Raw genomic sequence first — 17177 nt, 5'->3', positions numbered from 1 at the left:
TATATAATTTTTTGTTTGTTTGTTTGTTTTATTTAAAGCTATAATACTTGTTCTAAATTTATATACAAAATATTTCCAAAAATGCAAACTGCTCTGGTGAGGTAAACTCTTCATTCAGTCAAATTTCATCTTTTCTATTTTTTTCCACTAATGGAAATGGTTCATACTAGTGGATGGTGATATCTCAGCCAGTATGTAAATCTCACAGTACCTTGACCTGTTTGTAAAATTGAAAAATCTGAACAAAATTTGACAAAACATTGTGAGAACTGACCTTTTTGGGTGCTGCTTGCTTATTTTTATGATGGCAGCTGTAATTATTCCTGAGATATAGTCACCAGAATATTGCCATTTTGCTCTGTGTATGAGAATAAGCCTTTCTGAGCTTCAGCTTCTATCATAGTGTGCTAAGCATAAAGTTTTACCTGAACCTATATTTGCTTTCAGCTAGGGTTAAAAATACCCATTAACTGTGTCCTCATAAATGATTCCTACTTATTATTGCTGAAATATAGTGTGGCACAGTAAAAGGAAAAGTCATACAGCATGAATATACAGATGGAGTAGCTAAAATGGAGAGAGAACATGTTTGGGATTCTAAATGCATATTTAGAATAAATTCTTCACAGACTTGCTGTGATTTCAGCATGACTGCTCTGAATATAAGACAAAGCATAATTTAGCTGCTGAGTTTAGCCATCAGTCACTTGATAACAGTAGTACAAAGGCCTAATTAGGGTTTCATAGAGAAAGTGATGGGGTTGTAACATGGTAAAAGGGCAGCACTCCTTGAATTTCACATTAAAGCTGGTTTTTCCATTCTTTAATTTTAATATGCAAGTTTGAAGCATGGTTCTGAAATCTTTTCATACACTCTTTTTCAATTTTCTGTACTCTTTTTACTGTAGCTCTCTACCAAAGATCATGATTTTAAACATTTTTAAGGTTTATGCTTGCAGTTTTGATTTTCTTGGCTAGTTTGAATATGTTGCAGTGCAGAAGGTTATGAAACCAATGTATGGATCATGTACATACACACGCATAGCTATTGCATAACATTGATAATATTTGTGAAAGAAACAATAGCAAAAGCCAATCTTTTTCTCAATCCCAAAGAAAAAAATCAAGAAGCAAAACCTTCATTAGCAAAACAGATATCAAAGTTCTATGTCTCTTTTCTTTTATCTAGCATGACTCATTCCACCTGTCCCCTTTCTTGCCTCTTTGTGTTAACAATTTCAGTGTCTTTTTCAGAAATTTCCCATCCAACTATTATATTTAATAAGCCAAATAAGTTCCAGAAGAATGGCACTTGGTGGCAATACAACACTTCTGTGGACTTTCTAGAAAAGGATGTGTGCAGTAACAATCAAATTATCAATGCTCAATGATACACTGGAAGTGCTCAAGAAGAACCTGCAAAGCTAAAACATCACCCTGCCTTACACAGCTTTACCCACAAGCTGCTCACTCTTACCTTTGTAAAGCAGAGGACTAACTCTGAGTAGATTCTTTTTTTCAAGTCTGTAATGGATTTCATTGCAGTCAATCATGTTGTGCTTAGATGAGGCTGACCAAGCACTGAGAGCCTTGTGCATCACCACGAGATTTATATATATATATCTACCAGTTATTTGAAACTTGTACAAAGCTTATCCATAAAATACTTGTTACTTTGTTTATCAAAAACTTTAAAATTCTATATTGAAATATTTAAATTACCCTTCTGTATTTGTTGCAGGAAGAAGCCAATCTGAAAGCACTGCTCGAACAAAGACCAGGACTACATCTGTTCTATATTTATATATATTTAAACCCTAATTGATTAGATTACTAGTGTAACAAGATTACTACACAGAGATGCAGTGCAACTCTTGCCAGATTTACATTCTTCTCAATCAATTGGGGCAGGAGCTAAAGGAAAATAGTCACAAAGGTTACAGTAACAATTTGGCATTGTATAATGGGAAAGTAAGAGAGATTGGAATGAAAATACCTAATTTATAAGTAAATTGGCATCTAATGCCCACAATCTATTTTAAAGCAAGACAAAAAAAAACCAAACAAAATCAAAACAAAAAAACAAAAAGAAAAGCAAAAAAACAAAACAAAACAAAAAACAAAGAACATACCAACCCCAAAACTGAGACTGTGGCTCTGTGTGAGGAAACATATTCATCTGGTATGTGACACCTTACTGAAATCTAAACCCAGGATGAAACCACTACACATAGAAGCCCAAACCATCCATGACAGGGACACAGCAAGTAATTGAAACAATTCTGCTTGGTCCATGGACTCATCACAAGGAGAGTCTTGGCACTTATTTGACTTGAATGTGAAGTGTGTGAGTAAAATATCAAGATGTGACTCACAAAGATTAACAAAGATGAGCACAAAGCTCTGCACCTACCAAGGAACAAGCCAATACACAAGCACATGCTGGAGCCAGCCAGTTGGAAAGTTCAGGAAAGACCCTGGTGCTCTTGATGGGCAACAATTTGAACGTGAGTAAGTGAGGTACACGTGTGATAAAGAGGGCACACAGCACCCTGTGGTCACTCAGCAGCAGTGTCCACAGCAGGTGCAGGGGGGGATTCCTCCTCTCTCTGCTGGTGAGAGCCCATGAGAGTTCTGTGTCAGTTCTGGCCTCTTTAGTAGAAAAGACATGGACAAACTGGAACAAGGCCAACACGAAATCATAAAGATGATTGAGACACTGGAACATCTTTCATAACAAGAGCAACAGAAGGGTCAACAGCTCTTAGTCCAAAGAGAAGGAAGAATCTCATGAATGTATGAAAACATCTAAGGGGGAGCCAAAATCAGCAGCTAGACTCCTCTCAATGAGAGAAGAAGGGGCAATTGGGAAAAATAAAAATACAGAAATTTCTATTTAACAATCTTTTCTTTTTAATTGTGAGGGATTTCCACCCTAAAACACACTGTCTAGGAAAGTTGTGGAAGGTTTATCCTCAGAGATATTCAGAACCTAACTCAATACAACCCTGAGCAATATATCATAACTGAGCCTGATCTGAGCTGTGGGACTGTACTCTGTGATCTCCTGAGAATCCTTCCAGCTTCAAAGATTTTGTGATTCCATAACAAGAACTAAAAATATATTTTTGTCTCAAATAAGACTGTTATTCACTCACTTTGCCCATCCAGCTTAGGAAATAAATTTAGGTTATATATTACAGTGTGGAGTGGTTTGGCCCCTGCACAAAATCCTCAGTGTCAGTTTTCCATAAATAATATCTCCAGAATTTTTATTTTAGAAGAAATGTTTCTTTTTTTTATAACAGTTTGGTTTTCTTAAACTGTTTCCTTAAAAATTCTCTGAGTTTTGAAGCCATGCCTGGAGGAATTTGACGTTCAATAATTCTTGCAAAATTGCATGGCAGATTGTATTGCTTATGAAATTCAATTACTCATTAATAAAATAAGCTTCTGATTTCTACCCAATTTATACATCTGTCTGGTACAAGACTTTAAAATTTGTTTTGTTTACAGAAATAGCAGCAGAGTGCCTCCAAACCACAAACCTATGATGGTTTGGTTTATCTGTACAGGCAGCTCTTGTGCATTCTACCAATTTTGCAAAAGTATTGACAATAGCATAAGAAATGCTGGCCTATTAATCACAAGGTTCTAGGTGGATTGAATTGATTTATGCAAACTCAAGGCTTTGTTTTCCAATTATAATAAAATTTAATCATATAATGTTTTGTTTCAACACGAATTGAATTGAAGCAAAAGCTACAAAAATATATAACAAATACTCTCTATTCTAAATATTGGTACATCTTTTTATCTGTACCCTACTAAGTGTCCATTGGCTACATGTCTTCTATACAAATCCTCATGTGAGGGCTAACCCATGTAAATATTGACAGGTTATCCATACAACACCAATCACATTCCCCAAAAGAAGAAACATGAATTTGAATATGCTCAAAATTGGAGATCCAGAAACAAAAGACAGAGGAAAAAGGAGACTAAAAGGAACCCTTCAAACCTCTTTCCACCTTAATGTTAATTTCTCTGATTCCCTTATTGCTCTTATCCCACTTATCACAGTCTTTTCATCTATTCCCACTGACAAACCAAACACTGGTATTGTTAATATCAGGGACAGGTTTGTCTGCTTTCTCAGTAATCTGAGTACATCACAGTAAGTGTTGGTCTCTTCATTCTCACTTTAAAAATGCTGCTACTCACGTCGATCTTCTTAGCAAATCTCATGTGGTATGTGGCCCTAGAAATTTCCATAATTATTTCTCAGTGGATTCTGAGAAACTCAGCATGAAAGAACTTTTAAACCCTGTTATGGATCCACTCAGTGATCAATTCTTCTGTTTAGGGTGTTTTATTACTATTTTATTTGAATTATTCACGCATACTTTGACATTTCAGAAATCACAGAGATAAGTCATGTTTTCAGCAGCCATGTCTCAGTTGATGCTGATATCTTTATTAATCATGAAGCCTACACCTATTCCTTTTATCTTAATAGAATTAGGTTGGTACAGTCATTATAATTCAAATTTGTTTATGTTTAATTTACATATGTTTTGGTAATAAATGAAAGAAAAGATTACAAGAAAACTAAAGCTTAACTCATTGGTATTACACATGCAGAATTTTTTTTTTTATGTTGGACCACTTGCAATTAAAAAAACCAAACTCTTAAAATACAAACTTATATTTATCAATAAACCTGTAAATATAGTTACAATACTTTATCTACCTGCTTTGATTTGCAATAGGATTTTCCTTTGAAAGACATTTTTTGCTTCAGAGCTATGTAAAAGAAAGAAAAAAAAGAAAATATGTTCATTTCAAAACTGTCATAGAAAATATTATTTTATAAGTCATGGGATGTAAAAGGAGTCATGAAAAGTATTTAGTATAAAAAGCATACTATTAAAATTTTCTTTCAAATGTTAAGAAATCTGAAATTTACTGGATTTACCCACTGACTTTTGCTATTTGCTCTTTCTTTTATGAGTAATATTTCCATAGCTGCTGTTTGCTTCTCCCTGCACATGAATTTGGGTGATATCCCCCTCATTACTGAACTCAGCTGGATACTTTCTATCTTCCCCAATTTTTACTTTGAACAGAATGTGTCAGAAAATAATTTCCTTTCCCAGTTAAAGAATTCAGGTTGACAAAGCAACATTCACCCTACCTTACAATAAAAAAGATCCCAAAACTCTTCAAAGAATAGGGCTGGAAAAAAATTGAGTATTCAGAAGACTTTGAATCTAAAAGTAAGTTCACTTGCTCAACCTATAGAGAGGACAGAATATTGTGGGAGACTATTTGAAGCTAAGAAAGAAATCTCTAATAATTTGGCTTCAATTAGGAGCAGTTTTTATCTCTAATTTTTTATTAAGTTCAAATTACAGCTATTTCCCTTCTGAAATGTTCTTGTTTCAGAATGCAACACATTCTTATACTGCCTTATTGAGCAGAGATAGTATTGTTAACATGGTCAACCTAAGAAAACTTTTCACAGTGATTAAAAATCAGATATTCCTCAGGCACTGAACCTGTATGAAAAATAGTAATTAATATTTGCATTGAATTTCTCCCTGCTGGATTGTGTGTTTCACTACTTTTACCACATGCTGTATTAATTTTCTGAGATTTAAAAGAAAAATAAAGAGAATAGCTATATGCTTCTTTTTTTTTTTTTTTATTTCCTTGGCTTATGTACATAATGTGATGAGCTATATTAATACATTAATAGAAAAAAGAGAAGCATTCAGAAAAATAATTATCTTAGTGAAAAATTTCCATGTATGAAGAAAATATTATTTTTTTCATTAAAAAAATAGCCTTTTTTGTTTTTAATTATTTTTACTGTTTAAAAAAATAGCCTTTTTTGTTTAAATTATATTAGAATAGTACTTGGAATACTAGTGATAAAAATACAAAAATAACCTTCTAAGAGAAAGACATGCCAGCTTGCTGAAAAACAGAGAAATTGGGAAATTCTTCATTTTTTTAATGGAGCTGAGTTCTGTAACTGGAAAGCCAGTGAAGCAGAAACATTTCCTCAGAACTGGCTTTAAGTAACTTTTCTGTAATCTGGACAGCAGTCATGTGAATGAACACTAAGCATACATGAGCAGAATCACATCACAGTATGTAAATAGAGGTATGATCAGCATCTGAAAAAATCAAAATCTGTTGGAAAAATGTTTTGGAAAAATGCAAATGGAATGATTGTCATAAATCACAAGATGAAATTTGTTCTATTTGGAGAAATTTCATTACAGTTTTCATTATATTTTATATATAGTAGATCAAATGTACAACATTTTCCTTAAGAAAATACATGCAGAAATCAAGGCAGAATCATATTTTAACATAAAAAAAAGGTAAAATAAAACTCCTTAACACCAACTTAGCATTAAGAAGGAGGCATTCTTTATTCATCCAGATCCACAGTTAAATAATTTTTATTTGAGCTTGGCAAGCTTGTCTGTTGGTACACATTAAGGTTTTTTATACCTCAGTGTTGTTTCTGTATATGTAATATAGAATATTAAGACTGTGTGTTTCATAGCAACTCTGATAATCAACTTCCTTTCTACTTTCCTGCTGAGACCCTCAAACTACCTCATAGCTTTTTATTGGATTGAAACAGAACAAAAAACTGTTTTCAGGAACATAGAAAGATCAAGCACATTTGCCCTCCAGAACTGGGGAATTTGGTACAGTCTCCTCAGGGAAACAATCTCATTAAGTTAATGTCATTTTCAGTGAATCAGAAACAATTTAAAGAACAAATACAAATTGTTTAAAACATTATCACTCTTAACTTGGACAAATTGAAACTTTAATAAACGCCGATTTTGAAAAAAAAAATCCCCTTTATCTTTTCCTGAAATTTATTTCAATTTACATGTTTTTAATTAAGATAAACTGCTATTTCATATGTTTTGAGACATGACATGTATCTGGAAGATGATGCACTTTGGACCATCATTTCAACAAACTAGTGGTAGTACCCACACCAAGATTGATGGAGTTGACATTGTTTTCCTATTGAAACATAAAAATCCCCAAGTTAATACTTTAAATTAGTTGCATATAAGACAACTTAAAAGAAGTGATAAGGGGCAGAGGAAGAATAATTTGAAAATGCAGAAGATACTAAAACTTGATAGGAATCCAGGATTCCTTGGGGTTTATCTGACTGTATTTCTGAAGCTAATTTATCATTAATTTTCCTGGAAAAACACTTGTCTAATAAGTTTTTCTTTTTTTTTATCCAGAGACCAATATCAATCCAAACTGGCTGTGCACAAGTGTCACTCAAGAACTGAAGCAGATAAAAGAAGTTTTGTGAAACCACATTCCTTCCCCAAACACAAGGATTCCTTTCATTCATCTGAATAGTCTTGAAATATTTTCATTCCCCCTGTATTTGATGACATTTTTGTTTGACTTCAGCTGTGTAAGCCCCAGAAGTACAGACTTAAGTCTTGGACTTCAAAGTTTTGCTGTAAGGTTATTTTGCATCGTCTCTTTTTATCCAAAACCAGTTATCTTATGTAGGTGGTGGTGTTTTGGAAATAGGAGAATTAGGAGGATACTTTCAAAGTTTGTGCCTTACACGTTTTATGCAAGCAACGACAGGTTTCAGAGGATTGGCACAAATACTGTGGATGCCTAGGGCACATTGTCATGGGACAGTGGGAAGTTGATACTGGGACCACAAGAAAAACAGCACAAATAGTATCATTGAAGTCATTAAGATTTTTGAAAAGAAGTGAAGAGGAAAAAAATGGGTGCCTTGAATGTATAAGAAATGTCAACTAGAGGTTTTGAGAAGATGGTACATAAACAGAGCCCTGAGACAAATAGTGATCTGATTCAAAGCTGAGCCTGTAGTGTTTTCCTACCTTAAAAGCTAAGCCTTTATATTGTCAAATATGTTAAAATCAACATGATTTTCTTTCATATGGATACAAAAAACATATCAATGTCACAACTGTCAGTGACAATTTCAAAAAGTTTGCCTTCAAATCTTGTACTCTCTCTGTCACTGTCTATTTTTCTCTACTGTCCAAGGAATATTTTGACAGAGGTCAGAATACCACTCTCAGTTTGTGTATGTTTTTGTTCCTTCCTAAATATTTTTTTTTCAATTCCTTCTTAAAAATATTTTCTTCCCATTTGCTTTGCTTTGTTTTTCATCTAGGCCATGTTTATTATATTATTTCAGAGTACAATTTGAATTTATGCATTTCCAGAGGGAAAAAAACATATTTACTTTTGTCAAAGTGAGAAAGCAGAGAAGTAGAATGAGACACTAAGCTTTTTTTTTTTAAAACTTTTTTTTTTTTTTTAACTTCTTTAGTGTTTTGCCTAAGAAGAATTGGCTGTTATATTTTTTTGTAGGGCACAGACATTGGATCATCCTGAGCACAAATTACTGAGAAGAGATTTTCAAAAATGTGATGCTCAGTTGAACTCAAAATTATAGTCCAAAAAGTTGGAAGTGTCCAAATTTTTAAAATTTAGAATTACTGTTTTTTCCAAATAATTCCATTAAAAAAAAAAAACAAATAACTTTTTATTAAACAGTACCAAGCTTGACAGAGTTCAGAAGTGTTTGAACAATCTCCTCAGGTACACGATGTGACACTTGGGGATGGTGCTGTCCAGAGCCAGGAGTTGGACCTGATGATCCTTGAGAGTCCCTTCCAACTTAGCTTATTCTGTGAATCTGCAACCCTGTGTAAACAAAAAACATGAAAAATGTTCTTATGAAATATTCTCTTTGTCAATAAAATACAATTTTCCTTGGATATTTTTTCTTTAAAAAATCACTGTTTTTTTCTCACTGTACTCTTGAATGATTTGCATTTAATAAATCAATTTTTTGATCAACAACATGAAATATAATTTAATAAGCCAAAGGAGGGACTCCTGAAATGTGTGTTAATAGAATGAAACAGGCATCACGGACAGGACACAGCCACCTGCACTTGCACCCCAGAAAGGCAAACATAGCCTGGGCTGCAACAAGAGCAGAGTGGCCAGGAGGCCAAGAGAGTGGATTCTGTCCCTCTGCTCTGACCCTCACATTGCACCCAGCACAGGACATGGACTTGTTGGAGTCCAGAAGGACCATGAAAATGATTAGAGGGCTGAAGCACCTCTCCTGTGAAGAAAGGCTGGGACAACTGGATTGCTCAGCCTGGAGAAGAAGAGGCTCTGAGGTGACCGAATTTTGGTCTTCCTGTACCTGAAGGCAAAAAGAAAGATGAAGAGAGACTTTTTTCAAAGGATGTGTAATGATAGGACAAGGTGGAATGGCTTCAAAATAAAAGAGACTAAGTTTGGATTGGATATTAGGTAAACATTCTTTACTGTGAGGATAGTGATGGCACACCAGGCCGTGTTGCCCAGAGAAATTGGTTGTCCCATCTCTGGAGGTGTTCAAGGCCAGGTTGGTCAAGGTGCTGAACAATCTGGTCTAGTGGAAAGTGCCACTTCCCAGGGCAGTGTGTTGGAACTTAACAATTATCTGTTTAGGATGGGAAAAGATCGCCTGAATCATTCAAAACACTTACTGCAACTGTCTCTAGCAGAGCATCTCGCTGCCCTACAAAAGTTTGTCTGTTTTTTCTTAAATGGCCAGATAACTTAGGACAATCTGTCTTGTAGCGAGTAGTTTTGGTGCCATGGGGTTAATGCTGGTCTGGCATCTCCAAACTGTTAATAAATGCCTGGTATTATTAGTTAATATATTTCATTTTATAGTTGAAAAACAATGTTGCAAGTACTGGATAGTTTCTTTTTATAAGGATCTATCAGTATGGACACGTTAGAAAAAGACTGATTCTACACAAAGAAACTGGTGATTCAGAGCTGCATATCTTTGCTACATAGTGAAAAAGAACCCACATCTGCTTGGGTCCTGTCAAGAAATATGTTTTCTGGATTGAGGCCATTTCCCCTCAAGTGACAAGGACAGGCTCTACAATGCAGCTAAAAGAGCAGATTTAAAATGCTTATAATTCTGCTACTGTTAATGTAGGTCTATGAAAAATGCATCCAAGTCCAATGGTAAGATACTTCTGTACAGTAACATTGCTAAATTCAGAGCCAAATGGTGGTGCAGGATAATGAAAACAGCACTATAATTTGGGGACAAATAACTGAATGAGAATTGTTTTGAATAGAAAAATGTGTTGAAAAACAAAAATAGGAGGTCCCATTTCATACTTTTTTGTCTTGTGCTTCTGAAGCAAAGAAAAGTTAAGTGGTGTCAGCTAATCTATAGTTAATTTTGGCTTGTAATTGTCTACTAAACCTTTAAAAGTCATTATAGTCTGAATACTAGAAAATATGGTGAATATTTTTATCACTTGAGGAAGCACAAAGAATATTTTTGGTAGAAAACCTTTAGAAGTCTGGAATTCTGTTAGACAGTTGAAGCTGTCACTGCCATAGCAATGAAATTACAGTAATTTTCAATATTGCATTTTGAGAACTTCTCATCTATTTTACTGTAATTCCCACTCAGCTGCTCAGTCACTCACATTCCTTAGTGAGGCAGATGGCACAAATAAAAAGAACAAGAGCATGAGAACCCATTGAGATAAGAACAGTGAAATTGCTTGCAGTATTGATTTCATCTAAATTAATTTATTTATTGCATGTTCTGGGAAGGTTCACATAGGCAAACGCTGGAACAGGCTTCCTAGAGAGATGTTCAATGCCCCCAAGCTGTCAGTATTTAGGATGCATTTGGATAATGCCCCTACTCAATGACTCTTCATCATTACTGGCCACACTGATGGACTTACCTCCTTTATGCTATCAGTCCCCACTTCTCTTGAATGGAGTGCCAGGGAAAGGGTGAAAATACAAGTTCCATTACAACTTAAAGCTGCATGAAGATATAGATTGCACTTAGATCTGGGGAGGCCATGAAGACACTTTTGTGTCCTTTAGAATGAATAAAGCTCAGCTGAATTTCCAGTGCCTTCAGCATTGCTTACAATTCACCATATGTCTACACTCAAATAAAAAGTGTTAGAATTAAATTCAACATAAGGAGCAATGAAAATTTCTGAAGTAGCATAGTGCTCTACATTAGCATTTTCATGGTTTTTGCTTTCTTTAGTGGAAAGAGATTGCAAGCTGTAGAAGGAAAGAAATTGCTTTTGTTGAGCATTAAAAAAGTTATCAGTGAAGATTTTATTTCATAGCCTTTGACTTGATATTATCAGATCTGAGAAGGATCAGAAGAAACTACTTTTTGTGTATGTAGAAATAAATCTTGACAATTTTCTTTTTTGATACCTGTTTGAATTTTTGTAGATTATAAAACCCCCTAAAACCAGAATTATTGTAAAGTGGATTGTGAGCCACATTTTCAAGACTAACTCATAAGTACATTTACCTGTGTATTGACAAGACCATTCTAAATGAGAATTTCTGGAGGCCAGTAAACTTGTTTCAGTGAGACAAAATATGGTGTTAATGCTCATAATACTGCCAGATAAATGGGTACAAATATTTTTTTTTCCTAGGTAAAGGGAGCTAATATTGTTGCTGACAAAAGCATGAACTGCAGTGATCTATTCCAAACTCAACCTTTCTATGATTCTGTGTTTCTGAATTTGTATTTATGTGGGCAAGACAAGACTATATAAATTTTTATATTAATTTATTGTTGTAACTGGTAATGCTAAAATATCCCTTTAAATAGCACGATGCTACTCATCCTCATGGGTGAAATTTTTCCTCAAATCACTTAAGAATATTCCTTTAGAGAACAAATATTTACAGTGGGAAGACAAAAATTCTGAGGTACATTGCTATTTTTGGTAATTTTGTGCTTCAGGGAAGGATTTCTCTCTTTAGCTAATGACCATAACTTTACTCTCACCTGTCCCAGCCACATGCCCTTGGAATTCACTGGAAAGTCTTCTACTTTACTTTTTTTTCACACATGCTTTTATTAACACTTTTTTCTCACAGTATGGTACATGATCTTCTGTTTTCTTCTCGATTATATGGAGTAATATAAATTGAAAGCAGAATTTCAGTCTGCCAATTAATCTGTGCTTCACAACAGATCATCAATAATTAGACCTTGATAGAATGCTCTTGGCTATAAATGTCCTTAACTGAAACTTTAAATGATCAGTCATAGATGCTAGATAACATAGATGCAGTGTTCACTCCTTCATTATACTCAAAAGACAATTCAGACTCAATAAAAACTAAAATTTTACTAATAGATGCAGTTAGATATATCTGCATATGAATGACTTACTGCTTTGTCGCTTGACAGTCTTGAGCTATACAGGAAAATTTAAAAAAAATAAAAATAAAACCCAGCTCAAAGAGAGGAAATCCACCTTAGTTTCTAAGTGACCCTTACTTAATAAGGATTAACCTTTCTCATGCAAGTGAACTTGCTATTGACTCGTGTCAGTATCATGCACAGTGGTTAAAATGCAAGATATTCATGTTAGTGAATATATCTGTATAAAGCTTCTTGCTATTTTTGCTTTATTGAAGTATAGATAGATCAGTTACAGCTCTTTCCTACATTTTATTCCCTAAGCTTGCATCCTCTATCACTTTTAGTGTCTATATTTATTCTTGAGTAATTGAAAAAGAAATATCCAAATGTAAATGCTAAATGTTTTAGTGAAGGGAGAAAATGCTCTATTTCTCTTTTCTTTCTGGTCTTCTTTGTTTCCTTTTTCTTCTTTCTTTTTTCTTTTTTTTTTCTTACTGTCTTTATTTTTCCTTTTCCATATTTTTTCCCATATATTTTCCTGGTGTATATTTTCACTTTCCTGTTTTAAAATTTGCATGAGCTCTTAATTGCTGAGTTACACAATGTGTTTTATAAATAAAAAATTCCATTCATTTATTGTTTTGAAAATCAGTATTTTTCATCTCAGCACCATTTGATGAGAGCAATCTTTCAGTTCACTCTTCCATATTTCTCAGTTGCACAATGACGTGTTAGTGTCAAGCTGTCTGGTTCTTTCTTCATTTGTTCTCCATGGTTTTGGTTTTTTTTCTCAAACAATTGTGGAGATAAGGAGAGGATGAATCACAAATCTGATAATTTACCCAAAAGCACATATTTTTACTTATTTCTTTCCTAAAAGGTTTTCAGGAGTCTGTTCTGTGGGGGACAATTCATGGAGCCTGATTTCCTTATGCAGTCCATTCTACCTAGTCAAATAACTGATGGATGTTATCAAGGTATTGAATTAAGTTTGTGTTCCATGAGTACATAATTTACTTATTAAAACTATTTGTCTAAATTTTTTACTAGCTGTGAATTGCTTTAAATAAAATTTCTTAATTTGTACTGTCTTTAAGTTCACAGACTAGTTCACTGACTTCATTAAAAAGTCAAAATAATTTTAACTGAAACACAGTTTAAATTTTAGAAAATCAAATTTTATTAAATTCCATAGCTTTGCAATTTCACAAAAAAGATAAAGAAAGGTCTCTGAAATTTTCAGTGACAGGCTTCTTGCCATAAAGTGGAGCAAAATATATGTGTGTTTTATTGCAGGACTTGAAACTTCACAGCCTAACAAAAAATGCTGGATAATTTATTACTGAGGAGATTCAGCTTAGAAACAGAGTGTGGTAGTGCAGTGTACCTACTTTGTGTGTGCTTTTGCAATAAAAGGTAGTATTACTCCTGTGGTATTTTGTCCTTTTCTATTCTTTATTACTACTTTTTCCCAGGTCACTTCTCCACCTTTAATTTATAACCACAGCAAAATAATAAAGCCAGTATCTTGTATTAGGTAACATTCAGGGTGTTCTGGTTCTACAGAATTCTTACAGCATGCCAGATATTACCCTGAATGTCTGGTGCATGTGAGTATGATGCACAGAATACATCAAATTATGGAAAGACAGATACCATCTTTTTGTTCCACTTCGGCCAACAGAAATTTATTCTTCCAAAATTTTTCTTCCTTTTAATTTTCCTGATTTCCATTTCCCCGCAGCATGACTAAGGTAGTTTAACTTTTTCCCTCTTGGATGTTCTATTTTGCTATTTTCACTTTGGCAGAAAAGTCAATACAGGTAAGACTGATTTGACTTTTCCACAATCAAAGTCCTGAGTACAGGTCTTAAAATGACTCAGCCATTTCAAATTGCATCAGGCTGAAGCTTGATAAATGAGCTGTTAGTGTAAAGTACTTAAGGAAAAAAAAACAAAAACAGAGGGCCCCACAACAAAACAACAAATTCAAAATATCTAAAATTAATAAGGTGTATAAAAAAATGAAAGAATATCTAATCAGATAATTTTATTTTACCCATACTTTTGACAAGCTATAGAAGTTTTTCAGACAGATGTTTTTAAACATCCTATTTTTTAAGTACACATTGCTGTAATTATTAACAAAAATATGTGAAATTTATAAATCTTTACAATTCTGAAAAGCTTTCAGTCATGTTTGCTTGTATGACAATTGTGTTTTCTTATAGTTTTCCATACATTTGATTGTTTTAACAGCTCAATTTATAACTTGAAAGGCAATAACAGATTAAAAATTCACTCTTTCATTTAACAGAGTTCAGAAAGGGCTATTGAATTCTCTAGGAGCCTCATGAATTCAAATTCTTTTTCATTACCTTTATGAAAAATGGTCTGGATTCTTTCAAATTCACTGTGTATAAAATGAGCACAACTTGCAACAACTTAGAATTATTTCAGTGTTAATATTATTATGATTACCAAGCTAGGTAAATAGTATTGATCAAATACTGTTTTTCTGTATCATCAGAAGCTGCCTATGTCTGACGCCTTAGAGATCCAAGATCTGTATATTCTATCAATAAATTCATTTCATATGCCCAAAACAGTTTCCAAAAATTTATGCAAGTTTACACTTTTTAGCTATTTTAGCATTGAGCAGTAGATGTCTGTTGCTGCTTCTAGTTTTATAATATCCTCTTAAGCAGCTGCTAGTATTTCCTAGAGGTCTTTTGAATTATGCTGTGCCTTGGAGAGCTGGAAAATACTTTACAGAAGGAAGACCATAAAGTTATTGAAATCCTGAATATGGCCTTGAAAGTAGAAACTATAATCAAAATGATGGAAAGGTATTAATTGATAATATATAGGAGGCAATAATTTCTTATATAATGTGGAAGATTACATTGAAATTTCAAATAAAAAAATCCAGCTGAATAGTTATTTATGTATTTGAGTATTCATTCATTTTCTTGTTATATAGTAGAAGTGATTTCCTACATAGAACATTAATGGTAAATTTTACCCGTGTCAAGACTCTTCATAGTGTCCTCTATATATTCAGCTTTCTTGATCTCCCATAAGATCTCTGCTTTTTGCTTCCCTAAAAAAAAATTTCCTATTTTCCTTAAGTTTTCAGCTTTGTTGTTTGCTCTATTCAGCTGAAAAAAATGTTTTGAACTCCTTCCCTCAAATCACCAATATATCCCTATAAGATTACATAATTTTTTTTTTTTTACTATGAGTGGAATCCAAAGAAAATAATGCACAAAAGATAAGTAGAATTTATAATTATCTCTTCTGCTGTATGTGTGTGTACTAAAACAGGGTTACCTGAAAGAAGTCTCTTCTTTCTGAGAAGAATGGAAACAAATTCATGATTAAGCTCAAGTAAGTTTAGTTATAAATGTCACTAAAGTATCTCTGTGGAATTTAATTTGTTCACATTGATCCTAATCTTATTTTTTCTTACCAAAATGATTGGAAATATTCATAAGCTAACCTTCTCAAAGTAAATTACATATAAAGAATTGCATTCAAAATATAAAATGGTAGGGCTGTTAATTTTCTGTCTAAAAGTCACTTCAAAATTAAAGGGTCACAGTATTGTATAAAAAGATTTTGTTAATGGCTGCATTTTCTTTTTAATGTCCAAATTTCAACCATTTTTATATGCTCCATGACAACACTAAACTTTATCCTGAATGAATTAATGTAATTATTGTAAATATAAAACATTTTAAATGATCATTAAAGGTAATAGGGATTTGGGATGTCCTTAAATATGCCGAAGGCATTAATTATATCCCTTTATTCTTTATGGTTATTTCCATGCATATTTACTTAAAAAATACTCCTTAAATACTCAGAGACATTGCAATAAAAACCAGGGTCCCAAACTTCAGATTTTATGGTATGAGTTACCAGTGTGATAGATTGATTGCCATATCCACATCTCTGGGCCCATACATGTGCTTTAATTGATTTTCCAGTATAGACTGATTTGCAGGATCAGAGCTGTATCCATATTTCATAAATGAAGTATGGTGGAAAGTATATGGCAAGAAAATAATTGAACAATGTAGATTCACAATCCTAGATTGGATTGTTGATTTTCAATTATACTGACTTTCAATAGAAATTTGTTATCATGTCAGAGGAAGAATTGGTAAGTTCATGTTTAAAAAAACCCCAACATTTGCTTGCAGTTCTCTGAGCAATTTGATGTCACACTTACTTTTGTTACCAGTCATATGTTCTGTCCAAGGAAGAAAATATGTGCTGCCCATATTTGAAAAACTGCACTTAATAACTTGTGAAATCAAGCTTCAATATGTAGAACTTGAAGGAAGGCAAGTAGCAGGCTTTGTAGATTGGGCAAAATCCTGTCATCTGAGGTGTCCAGAATAACTGAAAACCATGAGAAAAGTGTTGTTATTAACAAACAGTAGCAATATATAGCATATACTTTTTATTATTGAACTAAAAATTTTTGTCCTAGGTTTGTCCAAGATTTTTTGTGAAGGTTTATTCCACGTTATTGAATAAAAAACAAAATTTAAAAAAATTGAACTTCAGCCATACCTAAACCCAATGTGGCTAAAACTAACCTCTTTTGTATAACAAAAAGCAACCTTAGAAAATTACAAATAGAATCAGTGATATCCAAAGGTGATATTCAGGAAGATTAATGATAAAGCCCAATAGATTAATGTTCCTTATGTTAACAATAGCGTATCAATAATTGACACTTAAAGAAAAAAAGAAGTTAGGACAATTTAAAATCCACAAACCTTACAGGAATCTTGGTAGAGAGATTATTTCCACAGATGCAAATATCTGTTACCATCTACATAAAATTATGTAGACGTGTACTGCATTAGAA

The sequence above is a fragment of the Erithacus rubecula genome, assembly GCF_903797595.1.
Source record: "Erithacus rubecula genome assembly, chromosome: 3".
NCBI lineage: Eukaryota > Metazoa > Chordata > Aves > Passeriformes > Muscicapidae > Erithacus > Erithacus rubecula.
Note: the sequence above shows the minus strand (reverse complement) of the source record.